The 26,964-nt window shown below is 44.6% G+C and overlaps 1 protein-coding gene and 1 pseudogene across 1 annotated transcript in view; both read right to left on the bottom strand.

The window, feature by feature from the left end:
* Nucleotides 1-20,685, bottom strand: part of NEK7 (NIMA related kinase 7) — a 142,273-nt gene extending 121,588 nt beyond the window's left edge. The window contains exon 1 of the mRNA XM_058668969.1: nt 20,423-20,685. The gene's annotated coding sequence lies outside the window, so the exon portion shown is untranslated. The remainder of the gene's footprint in view (nt 1-20,422) is intronic.
* A 5,441-nt stretch (nt 20,686-26,126) lies between these two features.
* On the bottom strand, nt 26,127-26,425 carry LOC101517041 (large ribosomal subunit protein eL39-like; annotated as a pseudogene).
* Between the last annotated feature and the right edge of the window lie 539 nt (nt 26,426-26,964).

Here is a 26,964-nt window from a genome sequence, read left to right as displayed (position 1 = left end):
TTTCACTTAACAAATATTTACACCATTTAATTCCAAAAACACAAGGCCTCATAATATAAGGTGACAGAAAACGTCAAAATTAACTGATTTCTCACCCTCAAAGAACTTACAATGTAGCAATTAAGAACAAAAACAAACTTATATTGGGTTACAAAATGATAATGTTGACCAAATTCTATGTCAAAGGATACCCCAAATTTTTCAAGGAAAAAACAATTGACAATGAGACACCAGTTTTCTTATAGAACCAAATGAGAAATGAATCCTACAATTAGATCTTCCTATAAACCATTTTTATATATTCAGATAAACCATCCTTGTTCAATACTGATCGCTCCTTAACTATATCATTAGCTTCCATTTTATTGATTTTGTATGTCTACACTCAAACTCTACTCTTCAATACATCAGAATCCTATGAATTTTTAATAAGTAATAGAATACAAGGGATGGTAGGGACGTTGGTATCCATGGTCAAAATAATCTGTAAAACACTAGGCTAAAGTCAAGAACTGTTAAGACTGATTAGGGATCCTAATATGCTAAAATGCACTGGATGGAAAGCACAAAAGGGTAGCCCAGGTAGCTTCTTCCAAGCCTATTCAGACTCAAAATTCTTCCACACAATTATTATTATTGTCTTTTAAACCCTCAAAGTCTACTGAGCATAGGTTGGCAACTCTGAATAAAATGTTCTTCAGTGATACAAACTGGCAGATTTGGTATAAAGAACATAGTAAACAAAGAGCATGAGTTGGAAGATTTTCTTTTTAAGATTTTTTATTTGACAGGCAGATTTGCAGAGAGAAGGGTGGGGAGAGGGGGGGAAAAAAGTATCTCCCATCCACTGGTTCACTTCCCAAACATCCACAACAATTAGAGGTGAGTCAATCCAAAGGAATCAGGAGCTTCCCGCACGTGAGTGCAGGGTCCCCGGGACTGGGGCCATCCTGGAGCCAGGAGCTTATTCCAGGTCTCCCACATGGGTGCAGGGTCCCCGGGACTGGGGCCATCCTGAAGCCAGGAGCTTCCAGGTCTCCCACGTGGATGCAGGGTCCCCGGGACTGGGGCCATCCTGGAGCCAGGAGCTTATTCCAGGTCTCCCACGTGGATGCAGGGTCCCCGGGACTGGGGCCATCCTGGAGCCAGGAGCTTATTCCAGGTCTCCCACATGGGTGCAGGGTCCCCGGGACTGGGGCCATCCTGAAGCCAGGAGCTTCCAGGTCTCCCACGTGGATGCAGGGTCCCCGGGACTGGGGCCATCCTGGAGCCAGGAGCTTATTCCAGGTCTCCCACATGGGTGCAGGGTCCCCGGGACTGGGGCCATCCTGAAGCCAGGAGCTTCCAGGTCTCCCACGTGGATGCAGGGTTCCTGGGACTGGCACCATCCTCTGCTGCTCTCCCAGGCCATAAACAGGAGCTGGGTGAAAAGCAGAGCTGTCGGGACATGGATTGGTACCCATTTGCAATGCACGCATCTGAAGGTGGAGAATTAGCCTATTGAGCCACATGTTCACCCTGAAATACTTCCATACATTTTAAAAAGTAAAACATTTAAACAGGATTTAGAGGCTTAATTACAAAGGAAATTCATTATTTTCCTTCTTCCACAAACATCAGTCGGCCTGAGTCAATTCATACAACTGGTCTCTATCTTATTTAGTTACTTTTCTCATTGATATCTACTTTGGCATTCACACAACTATTCCTCTGTCTTCTATGTTTTCCTTATAAATCTCAGTTTATCTTTTTACATTTAACCTTTTTACATTTTCTTGTGCTAAGAATATGTTTAGAAATCAGGATTATTTTTTAATCTGAGCCATCTTTTAAAATGGAATTTAATATGCTGTACATAAATTGTTTTATTGACACACTTTATATTCTTTTTTTATTGTTCCCTTGCTGTTTATTCGTTTGATATTCTGCAATGTGTACTAAGTCTGCTTGCTCTGATCTTGTCTAGCCATTAAAAAACAAGCATGTATTTTCTTGTTAAAATCGCACTAACAATGATTCCAAGTTGCTAAAGTCGTGTTTCAATTATATTTTGACTCTTAATCAAAAAAACTGAAACCTATTTTCTGGCACCCAACCCCAACTTAACTGGAGGGCTGACAGTACCATCACTGTACTTGTCCCTTTCACTTCATACCCCATTCCCAGTTTCCAGAGCACAGCCATAACTTTATAGCCCACAGTTCATCTTTCTAAGTAATTTCTGGAATGTTGTGTTATTTCCAGTTTTTCATAACAGTGGTTTAATCTTGTTCTTGTACAAAGGCATCCCTTTCCCAAACTCACAACTTTAGTTTTCTTCCAACAGTACATGTCATATGCAACGCACTTTCCTTAGCTCTTGAAACATCTAAAATCATCTATATCATTGTACGTTTATACTTGTTTAGCTCTGTATACAATTTTCAACCTTCAGCTCTGTTCTCATCAAATCACTAAAGTAACTGTTCCATTTCTTCCAGAGTTTTAGGATACTAAGGAGAAAACTGATCACTTTCCATGTCTTGGATAAAGATCTTAGTTCCAGAAGCATTTTTTAACCAACCACTGGTGTAAAACTGCATGAGCATTTATTACACTAAGAAAGTTTCTTGAAATAATCAAACTAATAATGTGAACTACTACTATGAAGAACACAAGGAAATTATTTTATCTACTTTCATTACTGAAATACAAAATCTTTTACCCTGGAATCAATAAGCAAGGCTGCTAATACTCTTGCCCAGATTTCCTTTCATGGCCAATCCCTTGGTTATTTAAATCAATAATCATGTATTTTCAGTTGCCACACAACTGCCTCCTACATACCGATGATTCACAAACCTGTAGCTCCTGAATCGCATTCCCATGTCTGCTGTCTTTTCCTGCCTGACATACCCAGCCCATCGCGTCAATGATCCTGAACACTAAATGCATTCTACTCTGCCATCCAGTTGCCTCACATATTCCCAAGGCCACAGCAAATCCTTCTGCCTCTTACTCCACACAAGTCTTCAATTCCTATTTTTCTCTCTCTTAGATATGTCTACTCAGTGCAGACTCTCATGAGCAGCAGTGGCACGAATCAGGGCCCCTATGGGATGCCAGCACCACAGGAAGGAGGATTATCACACTGCACCACCATGCCGAGCCCAATGCCCTCATATTTCCATACACTGGTTGTCTGTAAACCTGAGATCCAGTCCATTAACTGTATATTAGCAACCACTGCTTAAGAGCCGAATCTTTTTATTCTTCATTTTTTAGCACAAGCTGAGATCCAATAAACATTTGCTGATAACCAAGCAAATTTGTCAAGGTAGGGAATATTATAAAGACTTCAGATCTAACAGTCTTCACACCAGGTTCAAATTCACAAGAACGTCTACTTGTCAACAATACATTGGTTCTGTGTCTCAGTGTCCTCTCCTGTAAACAAAGGTCACTTGGCCAGCAGCACTGTGGCATACTGGATAAAGTCACCACCTGGGACACTGATACTGCCATTTGATAAGAGCACTGGTTCAAGTCCCAGCTGAACTACTTCCCATCCAGTTTTCCTGCTAATGGACTGAGAAGGGCAGCGGAAGATGACGCAGGTTCATGGGCTTCTGCCACCCACATGGGAGACCTTGATGAAGCTTCTAGCTCCTGGCTGCAGCCTGGCTCAGTCCTGGCTGTGTGACCAACTGGCGATCTGGGGAGTGAGCCAACCAGCAGATGAAAGAAAACTAGATCTGCGTGTGTGTCTGTGTGTGTGAACACACACAACACTTTCAAATAAATAAACAGAATCTGAACAAAAAAAAGAAGAAAAAGAATGTTCCTGATGAGTACACAGCACAAGGTAACACAGTGAGGTTCAAATTCTTATCTCAGAAGTAACAAACACAGAGCACTTTCTACTGTGGTTGCAAGAATGAAGTATCCTAAGTGGTACACAATGACAGATACCATTTTTTTTCTTCTACTAATCTTTACAGATGAATGATCCTCTGGAAATGTACAAGATGAGTGACCCCTACAAAACCCTTTTAAAGTGTGTCCAAAAACCTTTTGATGAACATAAAACACTGTTTTAACTTTCCCATATCTGTCTGCTATTTCAGTTACTCACACAGCAACAATTAAAGCCAGACAAAAGGACACGCTCACCAGGCTAATCATGCTCCCGAAGAACAAGGAAAATCATGGCAACCAAACTGGTATCATTCGAAGAGCTAAGATAAATAGATCCAACCCACCAGCCACGCCTGATGATTAAAACATTCTTCTGAATTCCCTGTACTAAACAATTTGTACTGGTGAATTATTTCAAATATTTTCTTTAGAATGCATTACTTATTTTAAGGTCAATTTTTCTAAAAACCTTTGTTGTGATAAATTGGCTATGACAGTCACTAACAGAAAAAAATGTAACCAAAAAAAAAACTTATTTTAATAAAATCAAAAGATAATTAATGTTCTGAATTAACAAATTATGGTTTCATTTTTTTATCCTCACAGAAAGGCATAACATGTGCTCATATTAATTCGGTAAAGCTTTTTTGCACACCTATTCCATTAAAGACACTGCTCTGTGCTTTGATTATCCCAAGGCTTCCCAAATCTTCTTGGCAATAAAAGCAAGTGTTTCTAAAAGCTTTTCAACCAGTTGCTGCTGATGCTCCTTAGGCAAGCAAACTGAGGCCTTGGGCTAATCAGTAAAGGACTAGCTTCTGATGTATTCTCCAGGTAACTTTTCCAGGCCCTGACGGCATTCTTCAAGTTAATCATAACAAGAGGTGGTTCTTCATGAGTATTACGTTGGTGGGACATAAAATCAATTATTAGCAAGCTTAGCTCATTGTTTTAATTCTTCGAAAATTCACATGTTCTTACCTCTTTTCCCTGCCCCTTCCTTCCAACCACACACAGGAAGCATTCCTGTAACCTTATACTTACCTTTTTTATCAAGCATAGACTTCCAATGCAAATCAAGATGAAGAAAAGAGGAACTGTAAGATGGAAAGAAGAAAGCACATATACGAAAGGCTGCTGGCTCAGTTACACTGCCCTTGTGCTTAATAACCAAATATTTTAAAGCCCTTATAAAGTATGCCATGGTTATAGTTTATGCTTTAGAATTTACTTCTGAGAAACTATGTACACATGTTCTTTCTTAAATTCCTCTTAATATCCCAAAGCTACACTATCCTTTGGCTGGATTCTGCAGCTGCTAAGCAAGCTTTCTCACCAAACTCTATCAAACCCTTCAGTCCTGACCCTCACTATGCTGTAGCCTTTCTCCTGCTCCTTGAAGCACACAACAGCGTCACACGAAAGGTGCGTGGATGGCAGACACAGACACCAGGCAAGTGTCCTTTCCCTGACGTACTTGCCACATGAAATTATGATTTTATGGGGATAATAACCAAATAAAGATTACATAGCACTAGGAACTATGGCATGCTGATGAAGGTATTCAGACTGTTACATCGGAGACTTTGAACATGAAGGACTCTGACCAGTGTTGGAAATCTAGTTAACGCTGACAACAAACTTACAGACGCCAAGTAGAATTGTATCATTGATGTCCAGATAAATTCTGTTTTCAGGAAAGCTTCCAAATTTGTGAAAATCCATTATTCTTACTAAAGGATGATAAATATTCTGAAGATGGCACCCACTAAGAAGGTTTTAAAAACAAATGTAAAAAGGATGGAAGGGAGAGTATTTGAGGGTTCACAAGAAAAATAACCTAAATCAGTAAATACAATTTCAAAAACATTCTGCACCAAAACAAACTTATCTTTAAATTCCATTTTCCCACAAACTTCACTTTAAACATTTGTTTGAAAGGCAGAGTTACACAGAGTGGCAGATCAGACAGAGATCTACTATCTGCTGGTTCACTCCCCAAATGGCCACAACAGCTGCTATTGGGCTAGGTAGAGGCCAAGACCTTCTTAGGATCTCCCATATGGAAAATCCGTTGGAGGGTGGGAGCTTAGGGGGGAAATCACAGTCGCTACAAAATTGTACCATAAAAATCAAAAACTCAAAATAAAAAAAAATTTTAAGATGTGCTTATTTTTATTGGAAAGGCAGATATACAGAGAGGAGGACAGAGACAGAAGATCTTCTGTCTGATGATTCACTCCCCAAGTGAGCGCAACGGCCAGTGCTGTGCCAATCCGAAGCCAGAAGCCAGAAGCCAGGAACCTCTTCCGGGTCTCCCACGCGGGTGCAGGGTCCCAAGGTTTTGGGCCATCCGCCACTGCTTTCTCAGGCCACAAGCAGGGAGTTGGATGGGAAGTGGGGCTGCCGGGATTAGAACCGGCGCCCATATAGGATCCTGGCATGCTCAAGGCGAGGACTTTACCTGCTAGGCCACCATGCCAGGCCCTCAAAATAAAAATTTAACAACAACAAAAAAGATATTTGTTTAAAAACTAAAGAAAAAAAAAAAGGCCCTCCCACATGGGGACAGGGACCACGACTTGTGCCATCTGCCTATGCTTTCCCAGGTACATTGGCAGGGACCTGGATTAGAAGTGGAGAAGCCATAATTCGAACCAGTGTCCATATGTGATGCTGGCACAGCAGAGAGCGGCTTAACCTACCATGCCACAGTGCCTTCACTCCCCTCACCACCATCCTGCCCACCAGCAACAAACTTTTTGAAGTTGTATTACACTTAAGCAGTAACTCACAAGTTTTCCTTTAACTTTGCCTAAGATTCACTAAGCGCTTACTCTTCAAAATGTAACTTGTTTTAAATGGGCAACATGCTGCCCTACCTACCCCCATTACACAGTCCAACATGCTGTGCACACTGAAGCCACTACTGTTTGCTACTGCAGGTGATTCCAGGGAGCACCGCTCTAGCACAGACCTCTGTCATGCTCAGGACATGCAGAAGCACCTGTCTGCCGGGCACTGTCACCTGGACATTTCACGAGCATCCCAGCGAAACTACTGGTCAGACATCAATTTAATCAGAACTGAGTTATTCCACAATAGGCTTCTGAGTTCTGAGCACATCTGGTCAACATTTATTTTTCTTTACTATCAGGTGTGACAGCTTCTTCCCTACCAAGGCCAAACCAGCATCTCCTTGTGCTTCAGACTCTTTGACCTCTCACTTTCCCTAGCCAACAAGAGAATTCACAATTTTGATGTTCACGTTATTAGCAGACTCCAGGCAGGGGACAATGTCTCAGTCAGCACCAGGCAGCATGGAAAAGCCACAGGCAAGCAAACTTTTTTCATGAAGAAAAAAATCTTCAAAACCAGAATGGAACACTCTGGTCCTTCTAAGTCATATTTAGTTTAAAAAAAAAAAAAGTCAAAGCTACAAAAGAATCAGAAAAACATTCTAACAGAAGCACTGAACCTCTTCATCCCTAGTGCAAAGACATTCCCGCCCACAATGAGGCAGTAAACCCAGCATAAAGAAACGCCCTAGGAATCTGCAATAAAGCTGAGCCTCGACTTCCCAGTACGCTAGCCTCTGTTACACAGTTCATCTATGAGAACATAAGAAATACTGCAGCAGGAATCTCTAACCCTGAATAAAAGGACTCCCAGCAAAACAGTTAAATATACCTTGATAATATGATATTAGGCTTTCTACCTTTTCTATACCTATAATGCCATTATGCAACTAAACAGCAGAATGTTAAACTGTTACTAAAGGACTACATTACTGTATTAATATGGATAAAAGTGGCGGGGGGAGAAATTGAGGAGGCAGAAAGGAAGGAAAAAGGGTGGAAATACCTAGACCTACAAAATTGTACCACAGAAAATAATACAAATGTTAAAAGAATACAGTTGAGCCTCTAATTACTTTATTTCAATCCACTGACACCAAAAGCCACAGCTAGTCAAACAGAGCTGAAACTACAGACAACCCTATTCTCCTCAGCTCCTGCCTCCTGAGCTCTCCCGCTCATCCCTCATCTCCAACTCCAGCCGTGGTTTTAGCGGACCTGATTGACATTCCAGTTTACAGCTAGGAATACACACATAACTGGAGCAGCCGGACCCCTCAGTCACAAGGCAAGGCTTACACAGGCCCAAATCACAAAGCATTTTTAAGAAACTCAGAGGCTGAAATTACTCTGAAGAAAACAACTCAGACTTTGAATAAGGAAAACACTAACTCAAAGCAAGTAGAAGGTACTGAGCCATTAAAAAAAAAAGCATGAATAACTAAATTCAACCCAATCCTAAGTATAAAGGAGGTGGAGAAAGAACACATTAGGCCTTTTATAATTACTTTAAATGACTTTTTTTAAATATAAACTTTACAATTTCTTACAATAAAACCATGAGATAACACTAATTAAATGTGTCCATTTTAAAGTAGACCATCTTTTGTCAGTATCTGATAGTCCTACATCAAATGAAAGTTCCTATCCACCATAGTTTTCAAGTATTAGCCTTATTTGGCTCAGCATATTTTCTTCATAAAGGGACAGTCGTGACGAACCTCAAAATGACATTAATTTGGCAAATAGTAATTGTTACAACATAACGGCTACTATCCCTTAATAGAAAGCCAGAACACTAAACATGAAGTATGACGAGCTTTTAAATGTCTAATAAGACATGTATTGAACAATTTAAATCCTGTTACGTCAACTACATCTGGCTTCTGATCCCATTACACACTGTGTCGTACACGAACTTCACTTCTCACTCGATGCCTTTCTACTTTATATCTAATGTGCAAACTGCTCTTTGTCTTGCTTCCACAGCACTCATGACCCAGACTGGACTGTGTCCAACACACTACTGCTTTTCTGAGTCCTAGTTCTCAGCCGCTCCACTGAGATGGTTCAGACCTTAGACTCCACACACTAACCAGACCCCTGAAGGTCCTGACGGTGACCAGCAGAGGAGCACACCTTTGCCTGTTCACACAGTAAGACCTCCCTCATATCATGCTCTACAGGCATGTAGGAACATGCACCTGGCAAGCATGCCAGACTTCCCTGAAACTGACAGCTCAGTTGTTCTGGACATTCTTTCACTGCCAAGACCTGCCCAGACCTCCTGCCTCTCTATTCTCTGGGAAGCAGCCACACGTGCCATTCTCGAGACGGCCAGTTCTGACAAGAAGGTTAGGCCCTACAGGAAACACAAATACAAAACAGGACATGATTCACACCTTTCAGAAGCATATATTCCAGGAAGGAAGCTAAGACGAAGACAAATAACAGAGTTAATCAGTATAAAAGGCCTAAAGAGGTAGATGAAAGAGAAGTTTATGGATCTTTTGTATACTTGAGTAGAGGCTTGTAGGATGAAGATGACTACAATAAACAGAGACTGAGTAGGTGAGATTTGGAAACTGAGTATCAAAAGCAATGAAAAGGCCATAGAGAATACAGAAATACAAAATATATTTTTAAAAAAAGGTAAGTTGTTAGATGTACAAGGGAAGAAATGAGTGATAAGCCTAGAAAGCTAGGTAAGGACCAGGCTGAACGCCTCCACATACAGCATTACAGATGACCAAGCCAGGCAAGAGAACACAGCGGCAGGGCAGCCCTTGGTGTCCCATCTACAATAGAAACTGAGGTTACTCTAAAAGGCACTCACTGCATATTTGCTTCCATATGAACTCTGAACCTCCAGGCTCAAAGGAGGATCAGAAATGATCCACAGCGCATGATTTCAAGTGTTCTCTCATTGTGAAAACTTAGCATCACCCAGCAAAATTGGGAAGGATCCCTTTGAGCCATCTGTTTAACAATCGCATCTTCCTTCCGAGATTAACCAACAAAGATGAAGAGGTTGCTAAGCAGTAGTCATATCCAGAGTTAATTAATAATCAAACACTGCAAACAATGTAGATTTTTAAAACCTAACACATAAATCTAGGTGACATGTATATACCATCTCAGTTTTAAACTGCAAATTAAGCACACTAACCAACCAGGCAGCTTATGTACCTGTGTTAATCTTACAATCTGGGCCCTAGCATGGTAGCCTAGCTGCTAAAGTACTCACGTTGCACACGCCAGGATCCCATATGGGTACTGGTTCGGTCCCGGCAGCCCTACTTCCCATCCAGCTCCCTACTTGTGGCCTGAGAAAGCAGTCGAGGACGGCCCAAAGCCTTGGAACCCTGCTCCCATGTGCAAGACCTGGAAGAAGTTCCTGGCTCCTGGCTGCTGGCTTTGGAGCCCAGTCGTTGTGGCCACTTGGGGAGTGAGTCATCTGATGGAAGATCTTCCTCTCTGTCCTCCTCTTTGTAGATCTGCCTTTCCCATGAAAATAAATAAATCTTTAAAAATAACAGTAATCTAGATAAATCTCAGAACATGCTCTTCAATCAAGCAAACATTACAGAAAGTCACCTCCCAGTTTCCTCTCCCTGTCTTCTGCTCTCCCTCTGCCTTTTAACGTCTTCGTTTTTCCCCCAGGTTTAAAATGACCATTAAATCTCTCCACTCACTCGTGCCTAGCACTACTGCCTAAATGTCTCCTCCTCACTCCCCTGTGGTTCCTTCCTCGACTGTAACCATTTCTTCTCACTTTCAGTTACCCATCAGCAGCCCCCAAATTTCTCTTTCTCTGGACTGTGAACAGAAAGAAAAGGAAAAAGAGTGATCATAAAGAGAAAGTGACCTCACTATCACTCACACCTTATAGGCAGAGGGGATGCTCTGCTTTCAGGCAAGTCTGGCTCCTGCGTTGAGATAAGGCTCGCCTGCAAAGCTGTGCAGTCAGCTCCATCACCTTACGAGTACTCTCAAAACATTTAAACACTCCAACAGAGTTCACAAATCAGGAAGTGTGGAAATGCTCACATTCTGAGGATGACAACACAAATAAACACAAAAGGTCTAGTAATGGTAGCTCTGCTAGTTGGGAAAAGAAGTCTCGGCATTCCTAACCATGGCTAGTGCAGAAAGCCCAGCTTCTTTCCGTCATGTGCTCCGTTAATCACACTACAGATGCTGGGCCAGACACTCCACTCTTAAACCAAGTTCCACAGATACTAAATTCACTTTTATTAAACTTGGAAATGGCATTTGAAAACATAAAAAATGAACCCGACTTAATCCAGGACTTCAAAACAAACTGACAACATCAAATTGGAACCCTTCTACTCAAATTAAGTGGGGGAAATGGCAGAGTGTCATTAACAAAAAGGTTCTATACTGTTTATATGCTTCAAATTGCTTTCGGAAGATGAAGTGGAGGTAAAAAGAACCATTGATAGAAAGCAGATTTTAAATTACCAGACAGGTACTCTTGAATAAAGCACCTCACGAATGGAGAGGACTGCATGTACTGACATGGAGGGAAGCTACAAGAGACCAGGGCCCAGTTACTTGTTATCACAGTCCCAAATGGAAATAAGACAGTCATGGAAATAAGGGACAGGTTACTCATCAGTGTTCTTGAACACTTTCCAGCACAGCCAGATATGCAAGACCGAAACGCCTGGTACGGCCACGCCATGGAACAAAGAGAACAGGTAGGTCTCGGGCGGTGCTAATTAAGAGGCCAAAACTCTACAGAGCAAGGCAAGGGGCTTTTGTCCTTACGCAGAAAACAAGCCACCACAGGGGTACGGGAAGTGGTAAGCTTTCACACCCAGCTGTACAAATGCCAAAAATGGTGAGAGAACAGCTCACAGCAGAAGCAGTACCCCAACAGGAGATGAGTTGGTAGGGAAGAAACTTTCTTTCACTTTGTTTAAAGTGAAAATTTCTCTCCTTTTATGACCCAATGTTAATTTATAAGATAATTACATCTCTTTAAAAATTATAGCAAATTTCTAACAGCAAAAGTACAGTATCTTCTATTTTCCTTGCTAAGACACTGGTTTCATGTGCTGCAAGAGTCCATCACTAGATACTGCTATTCCAAAGGGCTGCACATCCCCACAGTGACGTCAGAAGGAGGAAGGCCTTTCATTAGGAAACCAGAAAAACAAAGATCATGTGGTACTTCTCAGCACAGCCTGCATCACCTGCACTGCCTATTTACATGCAAGGCCTCCAAATCTGCCTACAAAATTCACCAATGGGAGTGAGAAGGGGGTGGGAGGTATTTGACACTGCAGGTTAAAACACTGCTTGAGACAGTGCCCAGGCTTGAGACTCCTCAATGTGCAGCCGTTGAGACGGCAGGGAATGATTCAAGGAGTTGGTTGGGTCCCTGACATCCACATGGGAGATGCAGAGTTCTGAGCTGGTCTCCACTTGACTCAGCCCTGGATACTGCAGGCATTGAGGAATGATGGATGGATATTTCTAACTACGAGTAACAATAAGGAACAACTGGGAGATTTGCCGGAAAAAGCCAATGTTCACAGGTATCACATCAGAACCTCTGATGATCGCAGCAGGTAAACTGAGACCCATGAGAACGCAGAAATAGGACCAATGCTTTGGAAATGCAACCAATCTCAATGATAGCGAAAAGCTCAGCAACATACTCTTAAATAGCTACAGAAATTTTGTTAAAATTTTTTGGATGTATAAATAACACTAGATAAAGGAATAATGAAGTAAAGGACTGATTTGAACACATAATATGAAAAAAGCAAGATTCTGGTAATTGAGGAGAATGGAAAAGAATGCTGCACCTATTGTCAACAACCTTATACACTAACACGCACTGTTACAAAGCAAACAGAAAAGGCCCCTACCCGCAACTCCAGACACATGAAATGTAGTGGAACAGGGGTAAGCCAGTTTGAATTAGCTGAGCTTGTTTTTACCTCACATTAGATGAAAAGACAAATTTAGACAATCTTGACGTTTCCTTCCAATTCTACCAGTATTTGACTTAGTGAAATACGCATTCACCTTCTCCTGAGTGAAATCCCAGGATGATAATGGAAACAGACAGCTTGACTCTGTACCATCTCTTTCATAGTAACAATAGAATATAACTACATTGAAGGGGGCACTTCAAAGTGCACATGGAAAGAATTGTTTATCTGAGCCCAAAATTTTCTGAAATCCACACATCATTTTTCATAATCTGCACTTTCCCACACACCTACAGAAAACTTTCTATGTATATATACAAACACAATCACTGCACAACCTTAAAATCTGCTGTTAAAACCAGGAAGATCAGACATATGAAAACCTTTGGCATAGTAAAGTGTCAGAGTAGAGAAGTAGAGTAACTTGTCAAGTCTTCAAGTGTAAGAATGAGTAGAAGTAAAGATGGGGTCATTAGGATGACCTTGTTGCAATCTTCAGTGTATGTGCTGAGAAGCACCAGAGGGTGGACTTGTAAGAGAGGAGGATATACAGGAAGAAGTCCTGTGCCAGACACGGAGACACAAGGCATGGAAAGGCAAGAACTCCCCTCAGCATGAGAAGCCAAGAGAAAGTCATGGTGGACTTTCACTGTGGCCTTCAGCGAAAACATGGCACTGGCAACACCTTAACTTCTAACTCCTGGACTTCAGAACGGCTTTCTGTTGTTACAGCCCACCAGCAACCAGACAAAATCAGGTGCAACAGCCAGAGCCCACGGTATCCACTTTCTGAACCTTAACGGTCAGAGCTAACTCAAGGGCCTTGTCCTCATGGCAGCAGCAGCTGTGTGTTCACAAACTGGAGGTTGTGTGATCAGAGGACAGGCAGCAACTTCTTGGTAGCCTAGGATAGACACATTTTGCTCGAAGCCTGAACTCCCTCATAACCATCAAATACTACTAAATACCATGAAATAACTTCCTACTTTAAGGAGCAATTAAAGAGAAAATGGGAGAATTATGTAATAAAAGACAAGCTTTATCAAAAGCTGATATTTCAATGAGTCATAACTCATCCAAGTGAAGACAGAGATAATATGTCATTTGTCATTCAACAATCAAAACATTTATCAAACTGAGGAGGGCATTTGGCCTGGCACATAAGATAATCATTTCAAACAGCTGCCCCACACTGAACACAAAACCCAACCCCAGATTTCTAGCTTCCTGCTACCCCGGGCCCTGGAAGGCAATGGTCACAACTCAGGGAACTGCATCCCTGCCACCCAGGGAGCAGCCAGGATTAAGTTTCTGGTTTCCCACTGGTTGTGGATTTTGAGGGAGTGACCCAGAAGATAAGAGGTGTGAGTCTGTCTCTTGGTCTCTCTAAATAAATAAATAAATGATAAAATCCTTATTAAATCAAAAAGGCATTTTAAAATTTTAGATTTATTTTTGAATGGAAATATATTCTTACCAAATACAACATGTTTTCTACATGCTTGAACAACAAACACCAAGGAAAACAAAGGAAGTGAATTTGTATTGTTGCCATGTGAAATTAATTTCATTCCACAAAACCAATCCATCAAAACATCATCTTCTTGCATAATACCTTTAAATTTACATGTATCTGTCTGCTAACAGATCCGGCCTAGAAGGAAACTGCTTGAAATAAGGACATGTTGCCTACAATACTTCACGCATTGGCCAGGTGTGGGTGTCTCTGTGACAGAGTACAAAACCATCTTATTTCTTTACTATAGGGCTCATCCTTAGATATAAAGGCAACATAAGATCTGGAATTTCTTACATTTTTGGAAGCTTGTATATATTTCATAAGCATATTCATTCATTTCTTCCCAACTCATGATATAACAGAATATGCGGCTTTGTTATAATAAATAATTACAACAATATGTTTAGTTAAATATGACAATATAAACAAGACATTTGAAGAATGAAATAAATCAGAATTTTAAACATGCTAGAAATGACATTTTTTTAAATTTCGCCATTTTTGAATCAGCTATTAAGAGTCTTTCTGAGAGGGCCAGTGTTGTGTTGCAATGGGTTAAGCCACCACCCTCAACGCTACACAGGCATCCCAAATGAAGTTGGTTCAAATTCTGGCTGCTCCACTCTGATGCGACTCCCTATTAACGCACCTGGGAGTGCAGTGAGGGCCAGCCGAGGTGCTTGGACCTCTACATACACGTGGGAAACCCAGAAGCTCCTGGCTCCCGACAGCCTGGCCCAGCCCTGACCACTACAGACATCTGAGGAGTGAGCCAATCAGCAGACAGAAAATATCTCACTCCCTCTCTCTGTAACTCTGCCTTTCAAATAAATAAAAAATAATTTTTTGTTGCTTTTATTTTCTGAAACTTCCTTCACACTTGCAGAGCACAGGCCCTCAAGCTTCATGTGGATCTTTTCCCAGAGGAAGTAAGGATTGCTGTTCTTCCCACCCTCCAAAGAAAACCACACAGCAGGGGCCGAGGTGGTGGCGTGGCAAGTTACTCCTTCACCAGTGGGACCAGAATCCCACATGGTTGCTGGTTCATGTCCAGGCTCCTCCACTTCTGATCCAACTCCCTACTTAAGGTCTGCAAAACTAGAAGAGGAGAGTGCAAGACCTCTGGACCCACAAGGGATACCTAAAATGAGCTCCAGGCTCCTGGCTCCTGGCTTCAGATAGCGGCTGGAGCTGAGCCTACGACCATTTAAAGATTGAACCAGCAGATAAAAGATCCCCCTGTCTCCTCTCTGTAAAATCTGCCTTTCCTATAAAAATAAATACATCTACAAAAAAAAGAAAATCATACACAGTAACTCAACCAATGTGGTAACCACTGAATTACGAATATGGAAATCATGGGCAAAAGGCAAGGGGAATTCCAACAGAGAAGACCTGCAAAGCAGCCTGTTGAGACACAGCGACAAGGCAGAGTGGGTGAGGAGGCCTGTCATGGAAGAAACGGATCAGCGGAGTGGGAGTGCACTCCCCCCGCACACACACGGGGTCTTGAGAAGAGGTGAAATGAAACTAACGCTTACTGGGCCTCCTATCATGCATGTACAAGGATGTGTTCATTTATTCCCTACAACAACCCTTACAGCTGAGAAAACTTTACTCTAAACAAATTAAGTGACTCTACCAAGGTCATTAAATAGGAAACAGATCTAGGGCCTGGTGCCTAACTTGTGTTTTCCACGTCACTGTGAACACGGAAGTGATAATGAAGAGGCTGCTTGTCACTGGTGGGAACCAGCCAGGAAACTCTGAATACGCCAGGTTCCACATGGCCTCCCTGAGGGCTAAGAGGTCAAACTTCTAGCACATCCAAAACCCACGCCTGGCCAAGGCTGAGAAATTCTCCTGTGTAACTCAACGCTACTACAATTTCCATTCCGCTCTACATAGACTCTCAGTGGCTGCACCAGGTCAGTCTACAGCTCAGTTCTTTCTAAAGCAAGGCTAGGAGTAACCTCTCCCCCAGGCTACACACACACCTGGACTATAAACCCTCCAAAGTACAGGCATTTGCTGATATTTTCCTAACTGGAAAAAAAAAGTAAGTTTTTACTGAAAGATTAAGTCAATTTTTCTCAAAAAGAAAAATCTGCCCACCCTGTTACTCAAACCAGAAATTCCCTCTAAAAGCAACAAAGGCGGTCATATCACAAGGCCTGAAACGAAAGGCATAGTGAGACAGTCATCAGTACCAAGTGGCGCTAGGCAGTCAACTGCAAGCAATGGCTGCTGCCAGATTCTATCTCGGGTTGGTAGTGACCACCGGCCAGGGAGAAACCCAGTGTCCTCGGAGTCCCCGCCCCCTTCAGCAGAGACAGACACCGCTGCCAGAGGTTTCTGGGTTCCTGAGCTCCTGGAAGGAAACCCAGAGGCAGGAGGTACCCAGCCAGATGCTAACCTGAGGGAACCTGAGAAAACCAACAAACGCCACGAGGGTCCAAAGCAACAAAAAACTACAAAACACTGCCACAGCCAATTCCCCACCAACCCAAACACAGTGGCCTAGAACCCTATTTCAAGGGTCTTATCTCTGCGAGGGGGGGTCGGCTGGGGCCTGTTTGTAGCAGCACTGTTATCCTGGCAACCAGCTGGGCTCACCTGGTCAGGCACTGTCTTTGGCTGCAGGGACAGCAGCTGCAGACAGACTAGACATCCTCCCAACCAGAAATACTTAGTGCCCAGCACTTCACAGAAAATGAACTGGTGAACCCCAGCTCTACACCACAGCAGCCCACAACCAGCCTCAATGTATGCTCACTAAAAGAGTTACAAAAGGACCTGGTTTCATAAATCACTGAAAATGTGTGTTTCTAAATGTTTATAGGTCCTCCTTAAAAACGTTTTGTTAATTTGGCTGAACACTTTGGAAAGTTATTGCTACAAAACAGCTTACTGTATAAACTCATTACATCATGTATAAACTCATTACATAAATAGTACAAGAGAGCTGCTATTTTGACAAAGGGTAAAAAAGAAGTTACCCTGCTTCGATAAAGAATACTTAATCCACAACCACATGTTCTTCTCAAGCCCACTTCTCACTAAAAAATGACAAAATACATTCTGTTTTCTTTACAGTGAAAAAAATTGCAAAAATGTGTAACATATGAGAATAATCAAATAATTATTCAAAACAATCAGCAGTGTGGAAATTTATAACCTTGACATTTAATAGCATAAATTTAAAACTTCTGAACTGCCACTATATCTTACAGTGGCATATATCTGATTACAATTATATAAGCAAGTGCTATTGACCCACCTTCCCTGTCAAAATGGCAGAAGGAGAAAACCAGAATTTAGACTTCTTCAAGAGCATAAAGAAAGGCTTAATGCTAAAAACGTACAGAATGCTGTTTAAAGCAACCGCCAACACAGTAATTCAGAGAAAACAACAACATGCATGCAAATGCCACAACACTCTCCAACAATACTGTTCTTGCTTCCGTGCTTTGTAACTGACGCACTGAAATACCTACCCATATAGCTCTCCAAACAAATGTCTCTAGGGACAAATACTTGAACGTGGATGAAACCCACACTCGGGACAGAGGGCTGCAGCTGCGCTGCACATGTTTTAAATGCCAGGCCCTATTTTTTAAAAAATGAAAAGGAACAAACCTAACAGGAATTTAAGAGTTCATCATCTACCTAAGCAACTGCATTGAACAAAACTGCACTTAACAACTACCACTGCCTCCTCCCCAAATGTCAGGAATGAGGGCCACCTTGGCAATACTGCAGAGACACGGCTTTGATGAAACACCAGACAATTCCTTTAGCACTTGGTTCTAGAAACACTATCAAGTTCTCCGATATCTTGTATCACATTTTAAGGGTTTTAAAAAAAGAGTCTACATTTCAGTAAATGCACAACAGCTGTAAAGAAAGGAATCCTTAAATGTTTGCAACAAATCTGAGCTCCCAAGTGTCCACTGAGACCAGGAGCATGACAGGCGGGAGCCAGGACCGTCCGAGCTGATTCACACACACGCACCGCACTGCAATTCGGGTCGAATCCTGTTAAACCGCAGGCTGACTTTCCATTTGCGAATCAATCCGGTAAACCCATTACACTGGAGCGTCCCCTCCTCCACTAGCGCGCTGCCATCGTCCCAGACGTGCTGCCCTCATGCTTGGAGCAGACGCTACTTTACTGGGCTGGAAGCGAGCTCCTGCAACTCTCCGGTCAGCAGAATGTGTACTGGAGGCTAGGTAAGGGGGCAACAGGGCTTCCACTGCTGTTATCTAAAGAAACACACCCGCAAATGGTTCAGATTATAAAACGGCTCCATCTGTTCTGGAAACGGACTGTACTTTTTCAATTAAGTAGAGCGACTCCCCGCAGCTGTGAGTACCCTAACGATAAAGACTCAGACATTTCCTGGTTTTCACTTTCAGGTGATTTCACAGTAAGCCCCCATCAGCGCCGCGGGCGGTATTTAGTTTGCTGCGCAGCTCCCTCTCCAGTCCAGGACTCAATCCGGGTGGGAAGTTGAAGGGTGCGGCAGTCGTGAGGGGAGGAGCGTGGCAGGCTGACGGACACTGGGGGCCTTCTCCCTTCACCTTTTGCGTCCAGCATCCGCGCCCCACGGCCCTGCCTCTGCCCGGCCGGCGTGCAGCCTGCGGCAGACAGCCGAGAGCAGAAACTTGCACTCCCCTCTCCCAGCCGCCGCCGGGATGGGAAGTACCCGCCCTTGCGAGCAGGGTGCCGCGGTGTCCTCGCCGCGCATTGGCTGCACCGGCAGTCAGTCCTCCGCGGGCGTGGACTCACGCCCCGGAGAGGAATCCCTAGCAGGCACCCCTGGAGGGTCTCCCGCAGCTCCAAATCTCTCTGCTGAGGAAAGAAACCCCAGAGATCCTCTGCCAGCATCTTCCTGGCCACCTGCAGCTAACTGCGCTTTTGACCCCACCAACTGTCCCCCTTCCCCGGCAGGTTCCCAGGCCAACTCAAATAGAGGATGCTGCGGTTTTCGAATGCAGCAAGCTGTGGACAGGATCTCCCCAAAGGGAGCCCAGGATCCCCAGCTGAAGTTGTTCGTTAAGTCCCTCAAGTGCACCAGCCATCTCCGGAATTCCCAGTGTCCCTTCAGACAAGGCTGCTCCAAAGCTTTGGGAGCAGCTGCCTCTTATGGTGGACCCAGCACCGGTTCAGGGTGGGGCCGGTGGTCCCAGACACAACGCAAACTTTTTAAGTGCAAGTGCCACCCTGTGCAAACCCGTGACAAGCACACCCCATACTATCTCTGTACCACAACCCGACAAGGCTCGCTGCGGTCGCTCGTGGGGCGCGTGCAAGCTCCCGGATACTCCGAGTCCCCTGGAGGAGGAGTGGAGAACCGTGGGTTCGCTGGACAGGGACCTCCTGCCCCGCCAACGCGGGTATTTGCGCCCTCAACCGCATCTTTATGATCAGGCCTCTGGTAGGCGGAGGGCAGTGCGCTCTCTGCCGTAATCACACTTGTGATTCGCAGGTTCCGCCACCAGAAACGCTCAAAGGGCCTCGTGGGCTTCTCACTCTCCCACTTTTGCTCTGGACTCCCCTCCCTCCCTCCCTCAGACTTTTCAATTTCCACCGCCACTATTCAGTCCCGGTCTCCGACTTGGTCTAACCCGGTGTCTCTGAAGGTCCTTCTCCCTCAGCCTCTCCGCCCTCCTCCAGGCCACGCGGGCTTCCTCCCGCGGCGCCCGCACCCGCGCGCACACCCCAACTTTTTTTCCCCTCCTCAACTTCATTTTCTAAGTCCGGGCTGCGGCCGAATCCTGACAGGCGGTCCGAGCCAATCCTCGAGGGATAAATAACAGTCGCGGCCAATCGGCGGCCGCCGCGGGGCGGGACTTCGCCCAAGTTCCTCCGGTCCCGAAACCCAAGACCTGTTGCCGCGGCCGTGGCCGCCGAGTTTCTTAGTTACGGCGGCGCCCGCGCGGCCTGCAGCAGCCTCGGCCGCCACCGGGCGGGACGTCCCGGCCAGCCCGCCGTCCTCGCTGCCCACCCGACGGGCCGCGCCCGCTCCGGGACCCGGCGCGGCGCCTCCGACTCCCCACCACCATCCCGGGGCGAGGGCTCCCGGAGGCCACCCCGAGCGGGGCTGAGCCCCCTCAGCCGCCCGGCCACCCGTCCGTCTCTGAGGCGGCCGCCGGCGACCCCGACGGCGACTCACCAGGAAGTTGGGAGTTTTCCGTTCTCCCGCCCGCGAGGCGCCCGGGGCGGGCGGGCGGCTCGGCCAGGCGCCGCCGCGCTGAGGCCCGCTGGGCCGGGGGCTGTGGCTGCGAGGCCCCGAGCCGATCGGCCACCTCCCGCCACGCCGCCCCGGCGGACGCTGCCGGCGCCGGCCCCCACGCTGCGCACGGCGAGGCGCGGCCCGAGGGCGAGGCTAGCGGCGACCCATCCTCGCGCGACTCCCGCTGCCTCGCTGCCACAGCCGCCGCCGCCGCCGCTGTCAGGAGTGTAAACATCCCGGCATCCCCGAGGAGAAGGGCGGGGCGGGCGCCGGCCCCTCCCCGCCGCCCCACGCCGGCCGCGGGCTCGGCCCAGTGCGGGTCCTGCCTGGGGGCGGCTCGTGCTGGGCACCCCCACCCTCGGCCTGTCCCCCGACCCCGGCTGGGGGGGGGGAGAGCAGAGGGGCCGGGGGGTGGCTGGGCGTCCGGGACTGAACCCCCCCCCACCGGTGGCAAGCCTGGAGCTGACTTGGGAGACGTCCCCCCTCTCTTAGGGATTCCTATCTGGTCTTTCCCAGGTGGCGCGAGGTACCTTCGTGCTTAATGATATTGCAGGGTAGTGAGGGGAAAAGAGGCGTTTTCCTGAGTCAGCTGGGCGCACCTTATGCTAGAGCAGGTGCGCAGTTGCCGGACGTTTCTGAAAGAGGAAACACCTGTTGTATGGAGATTCCGATGGGGGAACGCACACATGCTGTGTTTAAATGTGTGTATTATCTGTGTCCCTCTAAGGTCTGGGTTGCATACATAAATATATTTTATGTGTCATATACATGCATGTGTGTACAAATGTTGTCCCCATCCCACCCCCGAATATGGAGAATTGCACGGAGGAACGCTTTGGGTTCACCATCTCACTTCAGGTAACTGGACGTGAACTCCTGGAGGAGACAACAAGGAGGCGGTATGAAGTCAGCCATACCTGGAGTCTCGTGACCCAGCCAATTATTGAATCGCTCCAGATCGCCCTGGCTTTGTCTGAAAAAGAAAAAAAAGACAATAGCCGTGATACCTGTCAAGACTGCTGAGTGAAAGGCGACACCGCCGAGTGCTGACGCACGAACTCTCCCTGCAAGAAGCGCTCATGAAGTAGTTACTCTGCAGCCCTTCAGCCAATGGGACGAGAGCCAAGAAGGGGTAGATTAGAGCTCAAACATTCAAAATGTTAAAGCTGCAGAGTTCAGACTTCTTTTTAGGGAGAAAATCAATGGTTTATTGATTCAAGTAGCTGCAGAAGCGTCCATCTCTGAACCAGGCAGGGTTCCAAGGACGCTGGACACAAGAGCTCACCAAGACACAGGGTCCCTGCTCTGCTGGAACTTACCTCATAAGCGGAAAAGGGAAAAAATAGACTGAACAAATAGCTACTGGGGCAAGCAGTGAGTCACAGGCCGTGGAGACCTAGAGAAGGAGGCTGCTATTTCACTGCCTGGGAGGGTCTCTCTTGCGTTTGAGCAGAGACCTGGAGACGTGTGAAGATGAGCTGCGTTCTCTCAGGATGTAGAGTGTGTCACACAAAAGAACAGATGCAAATATCCCCCAGCAGAAGTGGGCTGGGCATGCCCCCAAAATATCCAAGAGGTCAGTGGAATCCAGTGAGCAGAGCAGGGAGACGAGTGGCTGGGGAAGTGAGAAGGAGGCTAAGGTGTGGGAAGGCATTAACTCCAGAGCCTAACTTTCCCAAGGTGTTCAGGATGACATAGAGAGCCACTGGCAGGGTGACCAAACCTGACTTGGGGCAGAAGCAACTAGAAGATAGGAAGCCATTTTGCTGGTCCAGGTGACATTTAGGGACAACTTAAACTATTATGCTCATGGTAGGTGGTGACACGTGGTCGGATCCCAGAAAGCATTTCTAAGATGGATTGACCAGGATTTGCTGAGGCAGTGAATATGAGGCAAGGAAAAGATGCCAGGATAAATGAAGCCAGCAAAGGTAGCATTTGAGCCAAATCATCTGTCACTTCACACCAGCACACTAAAATTGGAACAGAGTCACATCAGGCACAGAGACATTTTGCAAGAGAAACACGCCAGTACAGAACCATTCCAGCTTGAGACCCCAAGCATAGGTAAGCGGGTTTTTCCTACTATCTTTTATGTCACCTTTTTAAAATGAAGATAGAAAAGTAACCTCTAAGATAGTCCAGTTCAGATTAGCTCCAGATTCATCTACAGAGCATATAACCTGTTGGTATGAAGGAAACACACCATAGGACCACAAGTTGGTGAGCAACTAGATCAAAACAAGCTCAGGGGGCCCCACCAGCTGTGAAGGAGAATCCTAGCAGGCATTCTGGACTGCCTGAAGTATGGAAACAATCTACTGCCTGCTCAATCTCCACCTTACAGGACTGTAAAAGCGCGTCGAAGCAGTAACGCAGTATTTCAAAGGTGGGGAAGACTGCACACTGAATCCATACACTTTCTTTTTACAGCTTTCTGTCACCTTTGTGGTAGACAGGAAAGGTTGTTCCTAGCCCCTGGCCTTCCAGCCTGCAATCAATGCCAATGGAAACGCCATGAGCCCTAGCCAAAAAGGCCCTTCTGGGTCCAGTGATCTCTACAGCAGGAGCCAGCTTTAACTGCTTTTTCTGTTCATGTCCTCATGAGCTTGCTCTGGAAATGATTGTTAGTCCCATAATATACAATCATTACAACCTCATCTATGAACTGCTTAGCATGTATTCATAGTTACCATGCACTATATACCATCAGCTTTAAGATTAGTTTTGCCATAGATTGTATTTGACTATTACACTTCAACACCTCTTGGTTCACATAAAGTCTTTGTGTGTTGTTACTCAGCTTGGCTGGCCTCACACAAGTAAAAATGAAAATTAGAGGTAGGACTGATTATCAAGCCCATTATTATTCCAGGTACTACCAAAACAAGGTGATTTTTTTTTCCTTGAAGAAGGATGATGATGAAATGATATTAAAAATAATTCTCCTTTGAAAAAACACCCTAGCCACTTGGGCAAGCCCAAAAGGTCTAGCCTTCTTGACTCAGACATAGTGCTGGCAACGGGTGTACTTAAAAGCTAGTAGTGATGTTGGCAGCCACCGAGTTTGGCAGCTACATGGTGATGAGGCTCTTAGTCAAGCTGTTGAAATGTCTGGACTAAACTGAGCCAGGAGGAGGAAGTTAAAGTGCAGACTGCAAACAGCTCAAAGGGAGATCACTTCTCTCTGACCCTGGCAGTGGCCACCATACAGTGTCAGAAGACAAATCTTTATTTTGTCTTGAAAGTGCCCCTGGAAAAAATATCAGAAAGTCGCCCAGGCACCTGTATGGCCCGGGCTTTTCATTATAAATGGATCAACCAGTTGAACTTCCCACTAAAACAGCAATTGTACCTTCACCTCAGTCCCTGGAACTCAGAATCATAGAAAGACAGCTCTGCTGTGTCTAAATTTTATATATATATATATATATATATATATATATATATACACACACACACACACAGACACACACACATATTCTTGAAACACCTTAAAAGTTGTAGAGATTAAATAAATCTATCAACCACAAGATAATTAATAACCTGCTGGGCACATGTTGCTCAATTAGGGTTGCGTGCAATTTCCGTTGGGTGACTTTTTGCTGTTTGTCTTCTACCATTGTAAAGACCAAACCATTCCAACAGCCTAGGGGTAAATATTGGTTTGCCTTCTCCAGTCCCTGAATGATTTATGAACTAAAAGTTCCTTGGAGAAGCTAGCATTTCATGATGTTTTTAAATGCATCTCCATTTCCCCCCCAAATGTTCACGCTTTGAAAGTAAGATAGTTTTATACTGGAAAGCACTGTTGGCATGTGTTCCTCACTCTACACAGTGGTGGCTTTTGCACAGAGAAATTGAGAGAATAGAGAGAAGATAGTGAATGTCAAGACTAGTTATGGTTAACTAGGCTTCATGTTACAAACAGCATCAAGCCTACTTTCAGCGTGTCTTTGGGTTCTTTGTGGCATGATTCCAAATCTGGCTTTACACATAGCCTGTATTTTTACATAGAATAAACATTAATACAGTGCTAAACTGCTGAAGCAATAATTATTGAGGTCTTTAAAGTCCATTCCTGCCAGTAAACAGAATGGCTGAAAACAAAAGACCACGGAGGTGTGTTTCTTCAAGTCAAAGCGTAAGAGTGAACAGAGGGAGAGAAGGAACACGGTTCTGAAGGCAGCTGTTTTTATCTCTCTGCATTCCCTCTATCAGGGATGTAGATTTAGGTCTGTAGCCCAAAAGCGTCCTCTCAATTTAACCATAAAGAATAACTAAAAGGTAAACAGAAATGCTTAATATTTTCTAATTTCTTGTTTCTTGGTAACTAGTCCAGGGCTGCCCATGCTCATCTCTGAATGGACTGGGGCCACCAAAGGTTGAGGTGAGAAGTACAGAAAGGCTGGGGTTGAGGGGCAAGGGTAGGGTGCAGCAGAGCAGGGCACAGCTTGTGATCGCCATATCCCAGGTGGGCCTGCTGGTTTCAGCCCTGGCAACTTGCTTGTGATGTGAAATTCCTGCCAATGCACTTGGGAATTCAAAAGCTGCTGGCCCAAGTATTTGGACACCTGCCACCCACAAGGGAGACCCAGACGGAGTCCTGGCTCCGTCTTGGTCCAAATTGACTGTTGCAGTCCTTTGAGGAGGGAACCAGAAAATGGAAGATCTCTGTGTTTTTCCTCCCCCTCTATCACACTGCCTGTCAAATATATTTACTTTTAAAGAGCTAGAATGAGGACAGCAGAGAGAAGCAGGATTCTTTTAGATCTTTGTATTTAATATTGTGATGTCACTTGATGTTTATTATATCTTTTCCCTGGGCATATACATAAAAACATGCAAAGCATTCTGTGGAGACCCACCATTTTAAAATGGCCTTTGGGTATTTATTATCTCCATCAGCATGGACAGTGGAGGGATGTGGGTGAATGCTGCAGGTGACAGGAACCGCTGTGTTGTTGAGCAAAGAGTGTCCTGTGAAATGGCTTCACAATTTGGCTCTACATCAAGAACGTGTTGCACACGAATGAAAAAGGAAATAATCTGTGATTATGTTTCCTTCATTGCTGTGACTTACTGCTTATTGCATATTGGCCTTTTGACTTTCATACAACCAGGCAAGAAACATAAATTCAGTTGAGCCCTGTTGGCTAAAGGAAATCATGATATAAACATAAACTGCGTATGGTACTTTTTCTTTCCTGTTTGGAAACTAATATGAAATAGTACCTTTCTCATGCTGAAAACATAGTGTATTAAAATGCTTCTCCAGTTTTATAACTACTACAAAACTAGCCAGGAAAACAGCCATTGATAGTTAGCCACTGTTTTTAACCTTGACCTGTATACTAAGAATGTCACAACTAGATAACTTAGACACAGCAGAGCTGTCTATGATTCTGAGTTCCAGGGGTTGAGGTGAAGGTAAAATTAGGGGTGGTTTTGCTGTTTTAGTGGGAAGTTCAAATTACGCTTGCCCTGATCTAGTTGTCCCGGATACATGCTTTTGTTTTTATTTACCGTAACACTTTGACCTCAAATTTAATTTTCTGGTTTTAAAATGAATAACTAGTAGTGCATTATTTATTTTTCAAATTGAAGCCTTCTATTTTTTTTCCCAAAAGGCTTCATTTATTTATCATTGAATCAAATCACTAATCACAACCCCAATCACACACATCCAGCCAACCAGACCATAGTCACATATGAGCTTGGTAAGTTTGAAGGACACTGACAATGATACAGCAAAAATATGGATGCTATCCATCTCATGTGTGATACCTTGCAGGCCCAGCTTGATTCTTCTCCAGTGTCTCCTGTGGGAGTTATGCCTGATTTCATTGCCAGTTTTCATTTGAATCCACAAGAGTTGGGGTTGTTTTACTTTTGTGTCTTAGCCAGGAATAATTTAACACTGAAGATTTTATAAGAAGACATGATAAGAAGGAATCCAGTATGTTCACCACAGTGATAGAGAAGAAAAGTCAAACTGAAACTTCTAATTAATATGTAGGCTTCTAATGCTTTGGTTCTTACAAGGTTTTGAGTTCTTTAAAGATTTATTTATTTTATTTTACTTGCAAATTCTATTACACAGAGAGGAAGAGAGAGAGAGCTACCATCTGCTAGATCACTTCTCAGATGGCTGTAAAGGCCACACCTGGGCAAGTCCAAGGCAGGAAGGCAGGAGCTTCTTCTGGGTCTACCACATGTGGAAAGCAGCCCGAGGACTTGGACCATCCCCTGCTGCTGCCGCAGGCCATAAGCAGAGAGCTGGATTTGCAAGTGAAGCTGCCAGGTCATGAACTGCTGTCCATGTGGGCTGCCAGCATCAGCAAGAATAGGTTTGGTTCATTACACCCCAGTCCTAAGGATTTTTAAAATTTTTTAAAGATTTTATTTTTAGTTAGCTTTTAACAGTTTCAGTGTAGGTCAGAGATACAGTTATGACAATATAATGAAATTCCTCCTAGCTT

The sequence above is a fragment of the Ochotona princeps genome, chromosome 10 (assembly GCF_030435755.1).
Source record: "Ochotona princeps isolate mOchPri1 chromosome 10, mOchPri1.hap1, whole genome shotgun sequence".
Lineage (NCBI taxonomy): Eukaryota > Metazoa > Chordata > Mammalia > Lagomorpha > Ochotonidae > Ochotona > Ochotona princeps.
This window is presented reverse-complemented; position numbering and strand designations above follow the sequence as displayed.